The sequence below is a fragment of the Globicephala melas genome, chromosome 4, assembly GCF_963455315.2.
Source record: "Globicephala melas chromosome 4, mGloMel1.2, whole genome shotgun sequence".
Classification (NCBI taxonomy): Eukaryota; Metazoa; Chordata; class Mammalia; order Artiodactyla; family Delphinidae; genus Globicephala; species Globicephala melas.
The window spans coordinates 126,193,877-126,217,304 of NC_083317.1; the positions used below are offsets into that span (position 1 = coordinate 126,193,877).

Here is a 23,428-nt window from a genome sequence, read left to right on the forward strand (position 1 = left end):
GGCAGCCGCAGGTCACATGACATCCCATGTTGTTAATCATCCAGCGCGCATAGGGGTCAGCGTGAAGAGCTGAAGATTCCAACGCCCGAGGCCCAACCCAGCTGCAGACGCAGCTCCGCTAGAAACCTGGACTGCGGTCCTCTCGGGAGGTGACCCCAGAGCTCCGAGGACTCGACCCGCATCGCGCTGTCCTGCGCCCCATCCGGCCCGTCCCGGTTTGCCTCACCTGTCATCGAGACCCGTCACAGCGTGCAGGACCGAGCGCCTCCTCGCCCTCTGCCAGGCTCTGGGACCGCCGCCCGCAGGTCCGTCAGTCAAGGTGATGGGCAGCCGGCCCCGCAGCCCCATCGCCTAACTTGCGGACTGGTGGGGGCCGCAGCCCAGAGGACCTGGCCCTGGTAAGCGCCATCGAATGGAGGAACCCGAAGCTGAGGCGGTGCCCAGCATGGACAACGTGCCTGAGCCCCTGGCCAAGGGCGCGCTAACCTCCATGGTGGTCCTGCCCGCCGGCTGTGGCCTGCACCTGCCCCTGGACGACGTCGACCTGCTGCTGGAGCCCGAGCCCACGTCCGTGCTGCAAGTGTCTCTCGGAGATCACATCCTCATGCTGGTCCCCGAGGCCCTCCTGGGCTCGGGTATGGAAGGCCCGTGGGGACAGGGCCTGGAACGGGCCGCTTTCCTGAGCGCTCCAGGGGAGTACATGGCCCTGGAGCCGGGATTCTTGTGCGCAGCTGTCCCAGAGATCGCCTGCCAAGAAGAGGCCAACAAGGAGGACGCGGACGCCGAGTTCCTGCCGCCTGGGATGGATGCTGAAGCCGGCTATGTCACAGGGCTCCGCAGCCCCGCGGCAAGGGTGTCAGGCCCCAGCGCGCAGGGCTTTGTCCCAGAGCCCTGGCCTCGGGCGCCCAACCCCAGTCCAGAGAGAGGCTCTCCTCACCATGACGACAACCTGTACTTGCACCTTCCGGAGCCCTTCCCCGACCCACCACTCCAACCTCTACCTCCCTCTCCTTGTCCGGGTCCTCACGAGCGCCCCCAACTCCCTCTCATGGTCCTCTGCTCAAGGGCGGAAAATGCCTGATCCCGGAATGAACTGCCTCCCACAATTCCTTGCACCCAGCTTCTGGCACTTAGTGATCTACCTACACTCACTTTGAGCCCATGCCACCGCTCAGAGATGCAGCATCTTCATTCATGGAGAGTGGGCAGCTGCGCTTTTTATTTTGGTTTTGTTAGTTTTCGGGTTTTTTTTTTTTTTTTTTTAAGCAAAATGCCTTGATCGACAGCAGCAAAAAGATTTTTTTACAAAAGTAGATTCTGGTAAGGACTTTTCACAAGGGTAGACCACATATAGCCAACCATGGATGTTTAGATCCCTTGCCACTGCTGCATGAGCTGTTTCTTCCACCTCTGTCACCTTCGGCCAACTCCATTTTTCTTGTTTCACCGCTACTCTTGCCTCAAACTCACCTCAATTTTTTTCCAGTTTATCCCCTTTTCCATCACCTTCCCATGCATCTCTTCTTTCTCTCCATTCCAGGTTTTTTCCTTCCTTTTGTAATTGTAGTTTTACCTGTATGACCTCCGCAGTGTCCTCTGAAATGCTTCTGATCATTTTTTTTTAGCATGCACAATATTATTAAGAAGATCCTTGTGAAAGAGAAGCAAAGTAAACAGTAGTGGTCAGAGAGAGAAGACGAGGTATAGGAGGTCCAGCGACAGCCTCAGCCAACCTCACTGGGAGCTCTGGAGTTAGAATGGCTGGTCAGAGCTGTCCCAGGTTAGGTTGAAATAGCCCAATTCCCTCATCCATCAGTCTTTCGGTGTGAGAAACCAGGGAAGGGCCATGGCTCTGGGCAAGGCAGCTTTCCTCACTGGAGACAGTTTATAAAGGGGATAATAGCTGAAGCCAGTTATGGAACCATCTCTCACTGAAGAAGATTCTGGTTGGTGCATCACACTGTCCACCACAGATATGGTTCTTTTTATCTTGATGTTCATCTCCATTTATTCTGGTCTTTAACTAGCAGTAAAGAAATTATAATTTTCTTCATATAGGTCTTGAATATTTAAATGAAGTCTGATCACCGACTTTCATTTTTCCTTTCTTCTTGCTTTCCTAACACTTTTCCCCGGAGCTGGTCAGTCAAGATAAATGCACATTGAATAAATAAATGAATAAATGGCACAAATGTAATACACTGGACTTTTTGGAAATATTTCTAAAAATACAACGAAAAAATGAGTGAAAGCAATATTTAATGGAAGGAGGAAAGGGGAAGCTATGATTTTTTTCCTTAAAGAAACAGTTCGTACAATGCCATATTCCCCTGTACTTTAACAATCAAATGGCTAATTTTTAATTTCATGGCAGTCTAGGCTTTGCCTTGATTTCCCCATGGGGGTGATAAGAAGAACTGCTACACGCGAGGACACACTCAGCTTCACATCATGGACATTCCAGCTTGTGGGATCTTACTTGCCCAACCAGGGATCAAACCCAGGCCCTCAGCAGTGCAGAGTCCTAATCACTGGACCACCAGGGAATTCCCTGGTCTAATTTATTACTGAGCACTTTTTCATGCTCATGAGCCCATCACCCAGACTTGGCAGCTGTTACTTCTTAGTACTATTTCTTTAAAGTCTTTTTTACTGTAAAGAAATTATTAAAGATAATGTAGTCATATCCTTTGATCCCCATTTCCTGCTGCCCATTCCCAGAGGATTCTCATAACATCATGAATTTGGGGCGTATCATTCTAGTCAATACATGAATGCTACATGTATGGAGATATAAATAATCAATGTTTATGTTGCTCTGTGAACAATTAAATTTTTATAACTGGCATTATATTCTTCAGTTCACATTTTTCCTCAGTTATTTTTGAAATCATCACTTATAGAGATATATATGGTCCATTTCTCCTAAAGGTTTTTGTTTCCATCATATGAATATACTATATTTTATTTGTTAATTTATTAATGGATATTTGCGTAGTTTTTAGTATTACAAACGAAACTGCAGTGAATATCCTCACACTTGTCATCTTATGCAAATGAGGAAGAGTTCCTCTAGGAAGTATACTTAGAAGTTGTATTGACGGGTGGCATAATATATACATTTACAGTTTTCTTCATAGTGCCAATTGTTCTCTTGGGTGGTTGCAACAGTTTAAACAGCCTCTAGCAGTCTTTCACCAAACTTTAAACTGTTTGCCAGTGGTATCTCATTTTTTAAATTTGCAATTTCCTAGCTACTGGTAAGATAGTGCAATTTTTCACATGTAATGAGAATAATATTTTTTAAAGCAATTTCATTTATATTTTCTCTTTTTTAACTGAAGTATAGTTGATTTGCAATGCTGTGTTAATTTTTGCTGTACAGCAAAGTGATTCAATTATACATATATAGAGACTTCCCTGCTGGCGCAGTGGTTAAGACTCCACGCTCCCAATGCAGGGGGCCCGGGTTCGATCCCTGGTCAGGGAACCAGACCCCACATGCATGCCACAACTAAGGAACCCATGTGCTGCAACTAAGGAGCCCACCTGCGGCAACTAAGACCCGGCACAACCAAATAAATAATTTTTTTAACTATACATATGTATACCTTCTTTTTTTAATATTCTTTTCCATTATGGTTTATCATAGGATCTTGAATATAGTTCTCTGTGCTTTACAGTAGGACCTGTTGTTTATCCATTCTATATATAAAAGCTTACATCTGCTAACCCCAACCTCCCACTCCATCCCTCCCCCAACCCCTTCCCCCTTGGCAACCACCAGTCTGTTCTGTATGTCTGTGATTCTGTTTCTGTTTCACACTTAGGTTCATTTGTGTCATGTTTTAGATTCCTCATATAAGTGATATATGATATTTGTCTTTCTCTTTCTGACTTCACTTAGTATGATAATCTCTAGTTGCATCCATGTTGCTGCAAATGGCATTATTTCGTTCCTTTTTATGGCTGAGTAGTATTCCATTATATATATGTACCACATCTTCTTTATCCATTCATGAGATATATTTTCATACATTGTAAGTCTTACTGTCTTTCAAGTTATCACCCATCAAGTCTAATGGCTTTAATCTTTTCGGCGGGGAGGACAGATACAACCCAGATTAAAGAGGTTAGCTTTCAGCCTGGAGTTATTAGGCAAGTGTCATGAGAATCAATCTTTCTCCAGACAGAAAAGTTACATTTAATTTCTTAAGCAACCTTTAAATATCAACAGCAATGTTTGGAAGACTGAACATAGAATTTTAATAGAAGTCATCATGCAGAGAGGACTGAGGAGTCCTAACTGGATGAGAATGGAAAGAGGAAAAGGCCACTCTTACCCAAGAGTAGGATGTGGAAAATAAAAGAGGGACAGAATAGAGAATGTAAGCATTCATCACTCACATGTATCATGACTTTCAGCTTCTATGAGTAAAAGTCCTTAGCATTAGCTGAAGCAAAGGCCAAGAAAAGGAGGTTTTTTCCTTGCTTCCCATTTAAGAATCTGGGAAAAATAAGATGGAGGATGGTACTCAGATTGGCTAATCGCCACCCTACCATGTTCCCAGCCACCATCCTAAGGAGAAGCAAGGAAAGGAGGAGAGAATCCAAATGGGAAACACTTACAAAAAGGTGCTGTGTTATCTGAAAATGAGTGAGAACCAAAAAATGTCTGAGATTCACTTATCTGGAAAGTTTACAGTGTACCTATTCCCCAATCCCCAACTCCAAATCCCCCATACCAATGAGGTGGAGGCTCAGGAGGAAGATGAAGTCAATTATGTAAATGAAGAAGTTATACTTCCTTTATACAACTGAGTAGAAATCTGTTCATTGATATATTCATGTCTGCTTATTGTCAGTTTATATCCTTAACTCTTTTTTTCTATTAGACCTATGAGACTATTCTTTATTCATTTGAAAATTTTTATATATTCAAGCTACTAATCCTTTATGTTTTATAGCTTATAAATATTTTCTTCCAGTGTGCTGCTTGTTTTTTAACTTGTCTAATTGTACATGCCCTTATAATTCTCATACGGTGAAATTTCAGTCTTTTATGGTCTCTACTTTTTGGGTCAGTTTTAAAAATCTTTCCCAAGAAAGCTCAAAAAGATATTTCCTACACTCTCTGCTAATGGTTTAAATTTTTTTCCAATTTAGATAACTAATTTCTTAGGATTTCATTTTTGTATATATTTTGAAGTAGGGATGAAATTTTTTCATATCGAAAGACATTGCTGGGACTTCCCTGGTAGTCCAGTAGTAAAGAATCTGCCTTCCAGTGCAGCAGACGCAGGTTCGATCCCTGGTCAGGGAACTAAGATCCCACATGCCACGGGGCAACTAAGCCCGTGTGCTGCAACTAGAAAGAAGCCCCTACACCACAACTAGTGAGAAGCCCACGTGCCCCATCGAAAAGATCCCACATGCCACAACGAAGATCCAGCATGCCGCAACTAAGACCCGATACAGCCAGAAATAAAATAAATAAATATTAAAAATTTTTAAAAGATAATAAAAGCTGCTGTAATTGAAACATTCTTTAAAAAATAAATAAATAAAATAAAGATTCAATGCAATCTCTATCAAAATTCCAATGTCAACTTTCACAGAACTAGAACAAATAATTCTAAAATTTGTATGGAAATACAAAAGAAACTGGAAAGCTAAAACAATCTTGAAAAAGAAGAACACAGCTAGAAGTATGCTCCCTGATTTCAAACTATACTGCAAAGCAAACAGAAATCAAGACACTGTGGTACTAGCAAAAAACAGACGTGTAGATCAATAGAACAGAATAGAGAGCCCAGAAATGAATCCACACTTATATGGTCAGTTAATATACAATGAGGAAAAGACAGCCTCTTCAATAAATAGTGTTGAAGAAACAGGACAGCTACAGATTCAAACTGGACTACTTTCTCACACCATATACAATAATAAACTCAAAACTGATTAAAGACTTAAGTGTAAGACCTGCCTGAAATCATAAAACTCCTGGAAGAAAACATAGGCAGTTTGCTCTTTGACATCATTCTTAGCAATATTTTTTGAATCGGTCTCCTCAGGCAAGAAAAACAAAAGCAAAAATAAGTAAATGTGACCTAATCAAACCAAAAAGCTTGTGCACAGCAAAGGAAACCATATACAAAATGATAACACAACCTACAGAGTGGGAGAAAATATTTGCAAGTCATGTATCTGATAAGGGGCTAATATCCAAAATATATAAAGAACTCATACAACTCAATAGCAAAAGATTGTTTTCAATTAAAAAATGAGCAGAAGGGCTTCCCTGGTGGCACAGTGGTTGAGAGTCCGCCTGCCGATGCAGGGGACACAGGTTCGTGCCCCGGTCCGGGAGGATCCCACATGCCATGGAGCGGCTGGGTCCGTGAGCCATGGCCACTGGGCCTGTGCATCCGGAACCTGTGCTCTCCAACGGGAGAGGCCACAACGGTGAGAGGCCTGCGTACCACAGGAAAAAAAAAAAAAATGAGCAGAGGATCTGAAAAGACATTTTTGCAAAGAAGGCACACAGATGGCCAACAGGTGTGTGAAAAGGTGTTCAACATCAACTAGACATCAGGGAAATGCAAATCAAAACCACACACATCTGTCAGAATGGCTATAATCAGAAAGACAACAAATAACAATTGTTGGTGAAGATGTGGAGTAAAGAGAACCTTCATGAATGGTGGGAATGGAAATTGGTGCGGCCGCTGTGGAAAACAGTATGGGGTTCCTCAAAAACTTAAAAACAGAACTATCATATGATCCAGCAATTCCACTTCTGGGTATTTATCCAAAGGAAATAAAAACATTAACTCAAAAAGATATATGCACCCCATGTTCATTGCAACGTTATTTAGAATAGGCAAAATATTAAAACAACCTTAATGTCTGTCAATAATGAATGGATAGTGCAAGAGGGTTCCCTTTTCTCCACACCCTCTCCAGCATTTATTGTTTCTAGATTTTTTGATGATGGCCATTCTGACCGGTGTGAGATGATATCTCATTGTAGTTTTGATTTGCATTTCTCTAATGATTAATGATGTTGACATTCTTTCATGGGTTTGTTGGCAATCTGTATATCTTCTTTGGAGAAATGTCTATTTAGGTCTTCTGCCCATTTTTGGATTGGGTTGTTTGTTTTTTGTTATTGAGCTGCATAAGCTGCTTGTAAATTTTGGAGATTAATCCTTTGTCAGTTGCTTCATTTGCAAATATTTTCTCCCATTCTGAGGGTTGTCTTTTGGTCTGCTTTATGGTTTCCTTTGCTGTGCAAAAGCTTTTAAGTTTCATTAGGTCCCATTTGTTTATCTTTATTTCCATTTCTCTAGGAGGTGGGTCAAAAAGGATCCTGCTGTGATTTATGTCATACAGTGTTTTGCCTATGTTTTCCTCTAAGAGTTTGATAGTGTTTGGCCTTACATTTAGGTCTTTAATCCATTTTGAGTTTATTTTTGTGTATGGTGTTAGGGAGTGTTCTAATTTCATACTTCTACATGTATCTGTCCAGTTTTCCCAGCACCACTTATTGAAGAGGCTGTCTTTTCTCCACTGTATATTCTTGCCTCCTTTATCAAAGATAAGGTGACCATATGTACATGGGTTTATCTCTGGGCTTTGGTGGGAATGTAAATTGATACAGCCACTATGGAAAACAGTATGGAGGTTCCTTAAAAAACTGAAAATAGGGGCTTCCCTGGTGGCGCGATGGTTGGGAGTCTGCCTGCCGATGCAGGGGACACGGGTTCGTGCCCCGGTCCGGGAAGATCCCACATGCCGCGGAGCGGCTAGGCCCGTGAGCCATGGCCGCTGAGCCTGCGCGTCCGGAGCCTGTGCTCCGCAGCGGGAGAGGCCACAGCAGTGAGAGGCCCGCGTACCGCAAAAAAAAAAAAAAAAAAAAAAAACTGAAAATAAAACTACCATATGACCCAGCAATCCCACTACTGGACATATACCCTGAGAAAACCATAATTCAAAAAGAGTCATGTACCAAAATGTTCATTGCAGCTCTACTTACAATACCCAGGACATGGAAGCAACCTAAGTGTCCATCATTGGATGAATGGATAAAGAAGATGTGGCACATATATACAATGGAATATTACTCAGCCATAAAAAGAAACGAAATTGAGATATTTGTAGTGAGGTGGATGGACCTAGAGTCTGTCATACAGAGTGAAGTAAGTCAGAAAGAGAAAAACAAATACCGTATGCTAACACATATATATGGAATTTAAGAAAAAAAATGTTATGAAGAACCTAGGGGTGAGACGGGAATAAAGACACAGACCTACTAGAGAATGGACTTGAGGATATGGGGAGGGGGAAGGGTAAGCTGTGACAAAGTGAGAGAGTGACATGGACATATATACACTACCAAACGTAAAATAGATAGCTAGTGGGAAGCAGCCACATAGCACAGGGAGATCAGCTCAATGGTTTGTGACCACCTAGAGGGGTGGGATAGGGAGGGTGGGAGGGAGGGAGATGCAAGAGGGAAGAGATATGGGAACATATGTATATGTATAGCTGATTCACTTTGTTACAAAGCAGAAACTAACACACCATTGTAAAGCAATTATACTCCAATAAAGATGTTTAAAAAAAAGGTAAAAATTAAAAAAAAATAAGGAATGGATAAATAAAATGTGATATAATGACACAAACAGATGAAAAGATATACCATGTTTTGGATTGGAAGAATCAATGTTGTCAAGATGACTATACCACAGAAGACAATCTACAGTCAATGCAATCTCTATCAAATTACTCATGGCATTTTTCACAGAACTAGAACAAAAAAAGTTTTAATTTGTATGGAAATACAAAAGACCCCAAATAGCCAAGGCAATCTTGAGAAAGAAAAATGAAGCTGGAGGAATCACACTACCTAACTTCAGACTACATTACAAAGCTACAGTAATCCAAACAGTATGGTACTGGCACAAGAACAGAAATATAAATCAATGGAGCAGGACAGAAAGCCCAGAAATAAACCTATTCATCTATGGTCAACTAGCCTATGACAAAGGAGGCAAGAAAATACAATGGAGAAGAGAGACTCTTCAATAAGTGGTGCTGGGAAAACTGAACAGTACATGCAAAAGAATGAAACTAGAACACTGTCTAACACCATGCACAAAAACTCAAAATGGATTAAAGACCTAAATGTAAAACTAGATACTATAAAATTCCTAGAGGAAAACATAGGCAGAACACTCTTTGACATAAATCATAGTAATATCTTTTTTGATCCGTCTCCTAGAGTAATGGAAATAAGAACAAAAATAAACAAATGGGACCTAATTAAACTTAAAAGCTTTTGAACAGCAAAGGAAACCATAAACAAAATGAAAAGAGAACCTACAGAATGGGAGAAAATATTTGCAAATGAAGCGACCAACAAGGGGCTAATCTCCAAAATATACAAACAGCTCATACAGCTCAACATCAAAAAACAAACAGCCCAATCAAAAAATGGGCAGCAGGAGTCCACCCAAGTAGTGGTGTAGAGGTGACGGGACGCCTGGATTCCTCAGTTTCCTTCCTTTTCCATTCCTGGGCTGGAGGAAATACCTGAACATATGGAATCCCAATGCCAGGCAGCCAGGGCCATATCCACACACCCCCAACGTTGGGTACCCTGGAGGTTGCAATCCTGCCCATCCACCACCTGCCACCCCTACCTTTCCTCCAGGCCCCTTTCCCACTCCCCCAGGAGCACCCCAGGGGAATCCAGCCTTTCCCCCTGGTGGGCCCTGTCATCCTGTGCCACAACCAGGGTATCCAGGATGCCAACCCTCAGGTCCCTACCCCCCTCCATACCCACCACCTGCCCCTGGTATGTGTCCTGTGAATACATTGGCTCCTGGCATGGTTGGACCAGGAATGGTGATTGACAAGAAGATGCAAAAGAAAATGAAAAAAGCTCATAAAAAGAAGCAGAAACACCACAAACATGGCAAGCATTCCTCCTCCTCCTCCTGCTCTTCCAGCAGTGACTCTGACTGAATACAAGGCCTGGACCCTTCCCTCAAGTCTCTCCAGTTCTGCTCTCCCATCAAGCTTCAGAGGCCATCTTGTACTGGGGGAAATTAGCCCTTGTGTCCCTCCCCCCGCCACCACTGCAATCTAAGCCTCACTCTGCTGTGAAAAGAATTGCTATGGGCTAGCAAAGGCCGTCCTCCAACTGCTTGGATAGAACTTTTAGCTGGTGAATTTTGCAGGGAACTATTTTTTGAAGATGGTGAGATTTGAGCTAAATGCTGAAGACAAGTCTAAGATCTGTAAAATGTGATTTTTTTACTTTCTTTTGTAATACTCATGATTGGGGAGATGCTGTGGAAATTTAATTATGGAAAGGAAAAGACAACCTGTACCTTTCTTGTAATTGTGGCATGCTTGGGTGATTTAGTGGCAAATAAACATTTCCCAGCAGGCCTTTTATTGATTGCACTCACTGCAAGGCTGCTGGGAAGTGGAGTCCATTTGTCTGATGAGCTCTGACTGCCATTTTGGAAACTGATCTCTACCCCTTAGCTCAGTATGCTATCTCAGGTCCTCCTCTCACTCTCCAACTCTCAGTCCAAATAAATCTGTTTCTCCTGGTCTCTGTTCAGAAAAAAAAAGGGCAGCAGATCTAAATACACACTTCTCAGGGCTTCCCTGGTGGTGCAGTGGTTGAGAGTCCGCCTGCCGATGCAGGGGACACGGGTTCGTGCCCCAGTCCAGGAAGATCCCACATGCCGCGGAGCGGCTAGGCCCGTGAGCCATGGCCGCTGAGCCTGCGCGTCCGGAGCCTGTGCTCCGCAACGGGAGAGGCCACAACAGTGAGAGGCTTGCGTACCGCAAAAAAAAAAAAGGTAAATACACACTTCTCCAAAGAAGACATACAGATGGCCAAAGGCACATGAAGAGATGCTCAACATCACTAATTATTAGAGAAATGCAAATGAAAACTACGAGGTGTCACCTCACACCAGTCAGAATGGCCATCATCAAAAAGTTTACAAATAATAAATGCTGGAGAGAGCATGGAGAAAAAGGAACCCTTCTACACTGTTGGTGAGAATGTAAAATGGTACAGCCACCATGGAGAAAAGTATGGAGGTTCCTTTAAAAACTAAAAATAGAGCTACCATATGCTCCTGCAATCCCACTCCTGGGCATATATCCAGAGAAAACCATAATTCGAAAAAATACATGCACCCCAATGTTCATAGCAGCGCTATTTACAAAAGCGAAGACGTGGATGCAACCTAAATGTCCATCAACAGATGAACGGATAAGGAAGATGTGGTACCTGTATACAATGGAATATTACTCAGCCATCAAAAAGAATGAAATAATGCCATTTGTAGCAACACAGATTATCATACTAAGTGAAGTAAACCAGACAAATATCATATGATATCGCTTATATGTGGAATCTAAAAAAAATGATACATTGGGAACTCCCTGGCAGTCCAGTGGTCAGGACTTGACACTTTCACTGCCATGGCCCAGGTTCAATCCCTGGTCAGGGAACTAAGATCCTGCAAGCCACGCAGCACAGCCAAAAAAATAAAAGTAAATGTAATTTAATTAATTTTAAAATGATACAAATGATGGGGATTCCCTGGTCATCCAGTGGTTAGCACTCTGTGCTTCCACTGCAGGGGGCAGGGGTTTGATCCCTGGTCAGGGAACTAAGATCCCACGAGCCATGCAGCATGGCCAAAAAAAAAAACTAATGAACTTATTTACAAAATAGAAAGAGACGCAGAGATGCACAGATGTTGAAAACAAATTTATGGTTACCAAAGGGGAAAGGGGGTGGGAGGAGGGATAAATTGGGAGTCTGGAATTAACAGATACAAACTACTATATATAAAATAGATAACCAACAAAGACCTACTGTATAGCACAGGGAACTATACTCAGTATTTTGTAATAACCTATAAGGGAAAAGAATCTGAAAAGGAATACACACACACACACACACACACACACACAACTAAATCACTGTGCTGTATACCCGAAACTAACACTATATTGTAAATCAACTATACTTCAGTTTAAAAAAAAAAGAAAGGGCTTCCCTGGTGGTGCAGTGGTTGAGTCCGCCTGCCGATGCAGGGGACACGGGTTCGCGCCCCGGTCCGGGAGGATCCCACATGCCGTGGAGTGGCTAGGCCCGTGAGTCGTGGCCGCTGAGCCTGCGTGTCCAGAGCCTGTGCTCCGCAATGGGAGAGGCCACAACAGTGAAAGGCCCGCGTACCGCAAAAAAAAAAAAAAAAAAGAAAAGAAAATGTGATATATACACACATATATATGGAATATTATTCAGCCATTTAAAAAAGGAAGAAATTCTTCCATTTGTGACACGGACGGACTTTGAGGGCATTATGCTAATTGAAATAAGTCAGAGAAAGACAAATACTGTATGATCTTATATGCGGAATCTAAGAAAAAGTAAAGAAACTCATAGATACACATAACAGGTTGGTGGTTGCCAGAGGCAGGCAAGGGGGAGGGTTTTTGGTAAAGGACATCAAAAGGTACAAATTTCTAGTTATATAATAAATAAGTCCTGGGGATGTGGTGTACAGCGTGGTTACTATTAACAATACTGTATTATATATTTGAAAGTTGCTAAGAAGTAGATCTTAAAAGTTCTCAGCACAAGAAAAAATATGTGTAACTCTGTGTGGTGATGGATGTTAACTAGACTTACTGTGGTGATCATTTTGCAGTATAGATAGATAGATATAATTATGTTGCACACATACACAGAAAAGGATAGGAAATGAACAATGGAAATTATTTGTTTTATTTATATTTTTTCTTCCAGTTTTATTGAGATATAATGACATACAGCACTGTATAAATCTAAGGTATACAGCATGATCTGACTTACATACATCATGAAATGATTTGCACAGTAGGTTTAGTGAACATCCATCATCTCATGAACAAAATTAGAGAAAAAGAAAAAACATTTTCTGTTGTGATGAGAACTCAAAATTTCCTCTCTTAACAACGTTCACATACAACACACAGCAGTGTTCGTTATATTCATCATGTTGTACATTACATTTCTAGTACTGATTTGTCTTACAACTGAAAGTTTGTACCTTTTGACCACCTTCATCCAAATCTCCCTCCTTACACCCCTTACCTCTGGTAACCACAAATCTGATCTTTTTCTATGAGTTTGTTTGTTTTTGAAGTATTATTGATCTACAACACTATGTTAGTTCCTGGTGCACAAAACAGTGATTGGATATTTCTATACTTTTCAAAATGATCACCATGTTAAATCTAGTTACCATCTGTCACCATACAAAGATATTCCATTATTATTGACTATATTCTGCACACTGTACATTTCATCCCCGTGACTCATTTATTTTTTAACTGGAAGTTTGTACCTCTTAATTTCCCTCACCCATTTCACTCATCTCCCACCATCCTCCCCTCTAACAACCACTTCTTTGTTCTCTGTATCTATGACTCTGCTTTGTTACTCTTATTTGATTTTTGATTCTACACATAAGTGAGATCATACAATATTTGTCTTTGTCTTATTTCACTTAGCAAAATACCCACTAGGTCTATCCATGTTGTAGCAAACGACAAGATTTAATTCTTTTTATGGCTGAGTAATACATATATCACCTCTTTTTCAATTCATCTATTGATGGACACTTAGGTTGTTTCCATACTTTGGCTATTGTGAATAATGCTGCAATGAATATATGGGTGCATATATCTTTTCAAATTAGTGTTTATATTTACTTCGGAAAAAAAACAGAAGTGAAATTGCTGGATCATATGACAGTTCCATTTTTAATTTTTTGAGGAACTGCCATACTGTTTTCCATGGTAGATGCACCAAGTTTCATTCCCACCAACAGTGCATGAAGATTCCCTTTACTCCATATCCTCACCATTGATCTTCATGTCTGTTTTTATGCCAATACCACACTGTTTTGATTACTGTTGCTTTGTGGTATAGTTTGAAATCAGGGCGTGTGATACCTCCAGCTTTGTTCTTCTTTTTCAAGATTGTTTTGGCTTTTCAGGGTCTTTTGTGTTACCATACAAATTTTAGAATTACTTGTTCTAGTTCTGTTAAAATTGCCATGGGTATGATGATAAGGATTGCATTAAATCTGTAGATTGCCTTGGCTAGTACAGACATTTTAACAACATTAATTCTTCTAATCCATGACATATTATATCTTTCCATTTGTTTGTGTCATCTTCAATTTCTTTCATCAATGTCTCATAGTTTTCTGAGTACAACTCTTTCACCTCCTTGATTAGATTTATTCTTAGGTATTTTTTAATGTAATTGTAAATGGGATACTTTTAATTTCTCTTTCTGATAGTTCACTGTTAGTGTACAGAAATGCAACCAATTTCTTTTTTTAATTTATTTTATTGAAGTATGGTTGACTTACAATGTTTTGTTAACTTCTGCTGTACAGCACAGTGATTCAGTTATACACATATATACATTCTTTTTCATATTCTTTTCCACTACAGTTTATCACAGGATATTGAATATAGTTCTCTGTGCTATACAGTAGGACCTTTTTGTTTATCCATTCTATATATAAAATTTGAAATGCAACAGATTTCTGTATATTAATTTTGTATCCTACAATTTTAATGAATTCATTTATTAGTTTTAATAGTTTTTTGCTGGCACCTTTAGAATTCTCTATATGCTGTGTCATGTCATCTGCAAACAGTGACAGTTTTACTTCTTCCTTTCCTACTTGGATTCCTTTTATTTCTTTTTCTTGTCTGATTGCTGTGGCTAGGACTTCCCATACTATGTTGAATAAAAGTGGCAAGAGTGGGCATCCTTGTCTTATTCCTGATCTTAGAGGAAATGCTTTCAGATTTTCACAGTTGAGTATGATTTTGGCTGTTAGTTTGCCATATGGCCTTTATTGTGTTGAGGTGTGTTGCCTCCATACCCACATTGTTAAGAATTTTTATCATAAATGAATGTTGGATTTTGTCAAAGGCTTTTTATACATCTATTAAGATGATCATATGATTTTTATCCTTCAGTTTCTTAATGGGGTGTATCACATTGATGATTTGCAGATGTTGAACCATCCTTGTTTCCCTTGGATAATTCCCACTTGATCATGGTATACAATTCTTTTAAAGTATGGTTGAATTCGGTTTGTTAATACTTTGCTAAGGATTTCTGCATCTATGTTCATCAGGGATATTGGCCTACAATTTTCCTTTTTTTTTTTTCTTTGTAGTGTCTTTGTCTGGTTTTGGTATCAGGGTAATACTGGTCTCATAGAATGAGTTGAGAAGTGGTCCTTTCCTTTAAATTTTTTGGAATAGTTTGAGAAGGATGAGCATTTAATTCTTCTTTAAATGTTTGGCAGAATTCACCAGTGAAGCCATCTAATCCTGGACTTTTGTTTGTTGGGAGTTTTTTTTTTCTTTTATTACTAATTCAATTTCATTACTGATAATTGGTCCATTCATATTTTCCATTTCTTCCTGATTCAGTCTTGGGAGATTGTACATTTCTAGGAATTTATCTGTTTCTTCTTGGTTGTCCATTTTATTGGCATATAATTATTCATAGTCATCTCTTATGATACTTTGCATTTCTATGGTGTCAACTGTATCTTCTCCTTTTTCATTTCCGATTTTATTTGGGCCCTCTCTCCTTTTTTTTTTTTTGGCACTATGTGGGCCTCTCACTGTTGTGGCCTCTCCCGTTGTGCAGCACAGGCTCTGGACGCGCAGGCTCAGTGGCCATGGCTCATGGGCCCAGCCACTCTGCGGCATGTGGGATCTTCCCGGACCGGGGCACGAACCCGTGTCCCCTGCATCAGCAGGCGGACTCTCAACCACTGTGCCACCAGGGAAACCCTCTCTTCTTTTCTTGATGTGTCCAGCTATAGGTTTATCAATTTTGTTTATCTCTCCTACTGTATTATTTCTTTTTTTCTCCTACCTTTGGGTTTTGTTTGTTCTTCTTTTCCTAGTTCCTCTAGGTATGAGGTTGGGTTATTATTTGAGAATTTCCTGTTCCCTGAGGTAGGCTTGTATCACTATAAACTTCCCTATTAGAACTGCTTTTGCTGTGTCCCACAGATTTTGCTGGGTTTTTTTTAAATATTTATTTATTTGGCTGCACCAGGTCTTAGTTGCAGCACGCAGGATCTTCATTGTGGCATGTGGGATCTTTAGTTGCGGCATGCGGGATCTAGTTCCCTGACCAGGGATCAAACCTGGGCCCCCTGCATTCGGAGCAGAGTCTTAACCACTGGACAACCAGGGAAGTCCCTGTGTCCCATACCTTTTGGATCCTTGTGTTTCCATTTTCATCTTTTCATTTGTCTCCAGATAGTTTTGATGTTTTACTTTTTAATCCAACAATTTTAACCCTTTGCGGGGGGGGAATTTGTTTCTCTCCATGTTAAATCACAATCTAAAAATAGTTCTTTTGTAGGGGGGGAAGGGGGTGGGATGAATTGGGAGATTGGGACTGACATATAAATGCCACTGGGTACAACATAGATTAACTAGTGAGGATCTGCTGTATAGCATGGGGAACTCTACTCAGTGCTCTGTGATGACCTGGATGGGAGGAAAATCCAAAAGGAGGGGATATGTGTATACACATGGCTGATTCACTTTGCTGTGCAGCAGGAGCTAGCACAACATTGTAAAGCAAGTGTACCCCGTTAAAAAAGTAAATTTTTAAAAAATAGTTCTTTTGAAACACCAGATTATGATTTAGTTTCTTCACTCTATTGGTGAATATATAATGTAGTTTGAAGGTACTGCATCCATTTGTACTAGTTGTTGAGAAAGAAAAACAGAATTTTCAAATTTGTTCTTTTAAAAAAGGATTATTTTCTGACTTGTTTTCCGTTGGTCAGAGTGACAGAGCAGCAAGGATGATGGGATTGGGCAGAGGCAGGAAATGGAGATCTTGTAGGACAGGATAACCACGCTATGGAGAAGCTGACAATCAGGACCACAGTAGCACACTGGTCAGTGTTAACAGTGAAGAAAGAAAATTGTGCTGGATGGACAATCCTGTTGGGACTTGTAGTTCTGACGTCAGTCCTAAGTATCTTCTCTTCAAAACTCTATGTACCAAGAACTTACAGTACTTTGTTTCCACAAAGAATGCTTTCTAAGCATGACAATTACAAACACAAATACATACACACACACACACACACACCACTATTAAAATACTATATTTTTATAAGGACTCAATAATCTATTTTATGGCTTTCTTCAAATTAGTTTAGTTTTTAAAATCTCATTTTAAAATGTGTGACAATAGAGCATACAACAAAGTTAAAAGGAATATAACTCTTTTAAATAGCTGTTCCCTTTACCTTACGTACTTTTGTTTTTCTTTAAGGATAATTTGCTTCAGGGAGGACGAAGTATAGGTTCTTCTGATGAAATGCAAGAAGATGGGAATAGGAATGCAAAGCAAGGTTTCTTTTTTTTAATCTTTATTGGAGTATGGTTGCTTTACAATACTGTGTTAGTTTCTACTGTACAGCAAAGTCAATCAGCTATATGTATACATATATCCCCTATTTTTGGATTTCCTTCCCATTTAGGTCACCACACAGCACTGAGTAGAGTTCCCTGCAAGGTTGCTGTAAGTTTTCTGTCTTAAAATCTTTTAACTATCTTCTTACCAAGCAAATAGTCTTAGAGGAATGTGGTAAGCTTCACAAGAAGTTCACTGTTTCAGGAAGCAAACTCCATTTTGTAGGAAAGATGTAAAAAAAAAAAAGGCAGCTTTAGAGAATTATAATTCAGTCAAGGAAAAAAATAAAGGGTATTTTATGTTATGTGAACTATATTTCAGTAAAGCTATTTTTTAATGTAAATTGTATCATCTCATTCTCCAGCTTACAAATAATAGTTTCTCTGTGTTTAGAATAAAAATCAAATTCCTTACCAAAAAAAAAAAAAAAAGGAGGAGGGGAGAAAAGATGAATCCACAAACTCAGATTCTAGTCCAAGCTGCTCAACTAACAGATTGAGCGTCACTCAAGGTCTCTGTGCCTCAGTTTCCCCTGCTCTAAGGGACATTTTATGGGTATGTGCTTCCCTGGATGGGTTCATCAGCTAGTGGGTGTGTGCATTCAGAGAATACAGCCAGGGAGTCATTTGTCACTCTGTTCCCCCGACACCTGACTCTAACATGAACTCTGTTCTGAGCTGGGTTCCTTTTAAATCCACTCATCAAGCTGAGGCTGTCATGGGCTCAAAGCCCTGCAAGCTAAGCCTGCATGGAGACCACTGAAAACACAGCCAGGACCCAACGATTGAATCATCAGAAAGGGCCTTTGGGCATTTCCTGGAGTTTTCTTCCTTTTCCCATCAAACTGGCAAAGACTCCAGGAGATTACTGCTTATTAACCTGTGGTCCACTAATTCCACTCCCATCCTTCCACCAACTTATCCATCAAAATCAGGTAGGAGGAAGAAGACTCACTTTCCCAGAGGCCTTGTCAAAGGCCTGGTCCACCGGCCTCTCCTTTCCCTCCCTACAGACCTCTGGACACAGCATTCCAGAAGCTACCATGCCTTCCCTGACCACTGACCATGACTATCTGGGTCAGGATTGAACAGAGAACTGCAATAGCAGCCACTGACGATAGGCACTTGCTATATAACAGGGACTTCTCAAACATGATCTCATTCAAGCTATTAGCCCTATCGTTATCCTCATTTTGCAGATGAGAAAACTGGGGTTCACAGATTGTTAAAATCAGGTGACCAAAGTCTTACAGCTCTTAACAGTGAACTTCACTGTCTCAGGCGAAGTCTAGAAGGACAGCAGCCCAGAGGGACCCTCCTTGGAGACAGTCCCATGAGGATCCCAGGATACATCCTTGCCAGGATCCTCTGCCCAAAGCAGGAAGGCACTGAGACTCCTGCAAATCCCTCCCTGGAGAGCATCAGGCAATGATGAGGGGCAGTGAAGGGCAGCACTCAGAGGAGAGAACTGGTGTACACTTTGCAGAAAGCTTTTATGGCTGGGAAGGAGTAAGTCATAGGCACACAGACTCTGGAACAATACAAGAAACTAGCCATCATATTTCCTTGAGCTGCATGACTCTGTGCAAATCCATCCCCCTCTATGGACCTCACTATCCCCATCTGTCAAATGGGCAGGTGTCAGACTAGATCTCCAAGGGCCCTCCCAGCTCTATCCCTTGAGGCTGAAGCTGGGAAACATCCATGACACGCCAGAGTAGAGGGTGAAGAATGCATGGGAAAGAGCAAAAGGGGTAGGAGAAGTGGAAAGAAAAGCAATGCGCCCTGACAAACTCCTTCTCAACCTGACTCTCCCAGGAAGCCTTCCCCAAACCCCACCCCCGTGGCCTTCTTCCAGACTCCCCTTTAGCACTCAGCCTGGACCTAAAGCAAGGCCCGGCCCTGACTGAGGGCAGGTTGGCGAACTGAAGAAGCAAACTCCTGAGAGAGAGAATATGTGAACAAGGTGAGCCGTCTCCCCTGTGGGGCCAGCAGGTGCAGGAAAGCCCCGCAGAACTGAGCTGACATGGGATGTGAACCAAAGACGTGTGAGTACATCAGAGAGTGAGTTGGTGAAAGAAGAACGAAGACTGGGCAGCTGCCTCCCCAGAAGGGGGCTTGGGAAGGGACGGACCAGCTGGCTGGTTCTGAGCATGATACCAGGGACTGAGGCCCAGAGGCAGTTTGCAGAAATGGAGTTTTAAACACATGCTAAACGCCCCTGGGGTCTGAGTCAAGAGCTCAGTTTTGGAGGGAGGCACGAAGAAGGTGAACAGCCAAAGCGAGTGGAGGAATTCGTGAAGACACTCCTTGATTCCCCAGCTCTGCACCTTGCTAATAACTCCGCTCAGCCTCCAGCGGTCAGCTTCCTAGCCTCTGACTGCCAGCACAAACCGCATCCTCCCACCAAACACTCCCAACCCACAACGTGGCCCCTCGCCTTCCTTCCATCACAGCTTTACCTAAAGGACTATTCAGCATCTGACTGATCTCTCCACAGGGTCTATTAGCTCCGTAAGGGCACGGACAGTGCCCTGTTCACCACTAAATGGCCGGCCCCAGCCCCGAGGTACTCGTGAGAGGTACTCAGGAAGTACGTGTTGAATGCAAGATGAGTGAAAGAGAGCAGGGGCTCAGGGGGAGGGGGGGTCTGGAAGGCCTCGAGAGACTAGACAGTCCTCTCGGGGCCCCAGTGGCAGCCAGCCTGCTCAGGATGGATGGGTGAGGAGGGGCACGCAGGCTGGCACTCACTGCCACACTGGCCATGTAGTTTGGCCTCACATCCACTGGGAGAGGGTGAAACCAGGCTGACAGACAGCTGTCTGGAACCATTCAGTGTGTCACTGATTCCTTACCCTGGCTTGAGGGCCGCGTTAAAGGAAGCTCAGGAAATTGTTTCAACCAGCTTGCCTCGCTGGGGCCTGACATCATGCGGCCTGACATCATGCGGCCCTCTACTGTGGTTTGGTGATTAGGGAGCTTGCCTGTCGCCCATTCTGCATCACACAAGCCCAAATCAGGCATGTCTTCCTCTAGTTCACGCATGGAACCAAAACATCCTGGCCCTGGTTTTACTTTCCCTCGTAAGCCCTTGTGCTTCCCTGACTGAGGGTCCTTCTGAAATCCTAGAGGTTTGTTCCCAAGTGGTGTATTCCATACATAGCCTGAAGTGGGATTACAGTAGAGATAAATAAAAGATTAGTTTCCGAGTTTCGGGACTAAATAAAGGATCAGATTCTTAGTGATTGGGAGATAAAAGGAATTTCGGGGTTTGTTCATGGATGAACCGATTCAGAAGCAGTTTGGGGCAGTGGGTGGGACCTGGAGCTCAGTTTTCCCCGGGGTTTTTTTGTGGATCTCCCTCACTACCCATCCTAGCCATCTGGTTTCACTTCTGAGACAGGCTGAGGCAGCTAGGGCAGCAGGAAGCCCAAGCGAGGAGGCTGATCAGAGCCTCTGCCCGGGCTGGGTGTCGAATTAGGAATGGCTGAGCATAACTGGCCCTTATGCTGGATTTGGAGTCTTCCTGGTCCCACTGGAGTATAATGTCCAGGTAACACTTGGCTTCTCTGGAAGATATTCTGCATGACAACCATAACTCTCTAGAACATCATTAACAACTTAAGATTAAGCAAAAGCGGCCCTCAGGCATTGGATATCTTTACTCTTTTCTGTCTTGCTTGTTTCTCTTTAGGGCCTGACAGATTTGGTGCAGCAAGTTAGAAGGGAGAGTAGAGAAGACTCCTGGAAGCAGAGACAGATGAATATCTGAATGGGGAGGGTGCACCACAAAAAAAAGAAAGAGAAAAAGAGAGCAACTCAAGAAGCACTTGCCCTGTACCATGCTGTGGCCTGACAATCACCAGCTGGTGTTCTGAATTCTGAGCCCAGGAGACCAGAGGAAAACCAGGCTGTGTCCGTCGAGCTTTATTTATAAAAGCAAGGGAGTCCAGCATGGCCTCCATGTCCCAGTGACTAAAGGTACAAAGATCTCCTCTTTTAAAGTATAAGAGTTCAGTTAGCTGAGAATTTAATGACTGTAGGACAGAGAATTCCCCACTGGCTTGAAATAATTAAGGGGTTGCTCCTGAAGGATTTATGTTAACAGGATATATCTGTAGTAGTAGTAGTAGTAGTAAAGAAAAATGGGCATCATTTTATGAGAATTTATGGCACAGTTGTAAGCCCATTTCATGTGTTAACTTGTTTAAGCCTTATAAGAAGCACATGAAGTTAACCGAACTTGTTAGCTGTGGGAAGAAGACCCTGGGAGGAAAAGCAAAGGATCATTATTTTTTTTTAACTGGATTTATTTTGAATGTTTAACAAGGGCTCAAAAATCCAACTATCTCTTTATAATTCATGAGTTTGGCCTGAATGATGATGATGACGGGGATGAATGTGACTGTGAAGTAAAGTAGTATCATCCAAAGATACGCTGTAACCAGTCACCTACTTGCAAGCGAACTTATCACACCCGGAAGCATCAGGATGAAACATTTCAATTTCCATCTAATACATGGGTGTTTGCAAAGATCTCTATGTTTACTAACATGGAGGAAAACATCCCAAATATCTGATAGTTTTTCACTTTCCACTCAGTTGTTTTGGGAACCATGTAGTGTCTCTCTCTCTCTCTCTCTCTCTCTCTCTCTCTCTCTCTCTCTCTCCCCCACACACACACACACCCCCCTCCCACTTCCCTCTCTCTCCCTCTCTCACTCACACACAAACACACACACACACACACACACCACCACCACCACAACCAGGGCACCCTGGCTGAGCCCCAGCCAACCTGCCTCCTGGCTGCCCTTCCTCAAGGATCCTGGCCTGAGGCTTGTGGACAGAGCTGGGTAAAGCGACACATGATCTGAATGGGATACCTGGTGATGAGCAGCCTTGGCAACCTAGACCCCCAACACTCCCACTGTACTTGAGATAAAAGGAGAAGTGCCCCTGACCTGGCTGCTTTCTACGTGGGCCTCGCAGGTCAGAGCGTAGAAACCTAAAAGCATCATCCAGCTGGGGACTGGGCCTCGCACGGAGGCAGTCAATGAGGAGAGGAGGGAGCCATCCTTCCAGGTGACCCCCTCACAGATGCAGTGGCTCTGGGAACTCCAAAGTGGGGACTCAAATCCCAGAGAACAACTGGCAACAAACTGAGGCCTCTCTATTTACAAATTCTACTCTGAGCCTCTCAATTCTGGAGGTACATTTCCCACAGAGTGAACGCTGGACCACCTGCAGCAGAATTCCCAGGAAAGCTTGTTGAACCTGTGGATTCCTAGGTCCCACCCCAGGCATCCTGGATCAGCTCCCGGCACTAGGATTCAGGAATCTGCATGTTGAAAGAGCTCCCTAATCAGCCTTATGCTCCATGAAGACTGGGAACCACTTCTTTAGAGACGTATTTCACCGGGTTGTAGTTTCTTCCATTTCTACAGGTTTCATATTTTACTCTGCTTCAATTCAACAAAAATTCACGGAGAGCCTGCTAACCAGATCCTGTTCCAGGTACAGAGGGTGCAGCACTGACAGGGACCCAGACCCTGCCTTCAGGGAGGCTGCAGTGATTTCGGTCTCACAGCATACCAACAGCCACAGCACATTAGGACTCTTTTTTCACAAATGAGAAAGCAGGACTCAGAGAGTGTAAACAACTTACCCAAGGTCACACAACTGCTAGGTGATATTTCTAGAGCTAGAATCCACTCCCCTCGTTTCAGACCCACATTCTTTGCACTGCCCCTCAGAACGTTAAAGGCTCCGTTGGTAGAGTGAAAGCTGGAAGGACCCTTAGCAGATAACTAACTGTTCCAGGAATATCCAAGAGGTTTTGTCATTTCAACTC

The 23,428-nt window shown here is 42.5% G+C and overlaps 2 pseudogenes; both read left to right on the top strand.

Moving 5' to 3' along the window:
* Positions 1-322: 322 nt before the first annotated feature.
* LOC115862112 (proline-rich protein 23C-like) lies at positions 323-1,081 on the top strand (annotated as a pseudogene).
* Positions 1,082-9,498: 8,417 nt separating this feature from the next.
* On the top strand, positions 9,499-10,164 carry LOC115862113 (proline-rich protein 13 pseudogene; annotated as a pseudogene).
* The last annotated feature ends 13,264 nt before the right edge of the window (positions 10,165-23,428 follow it).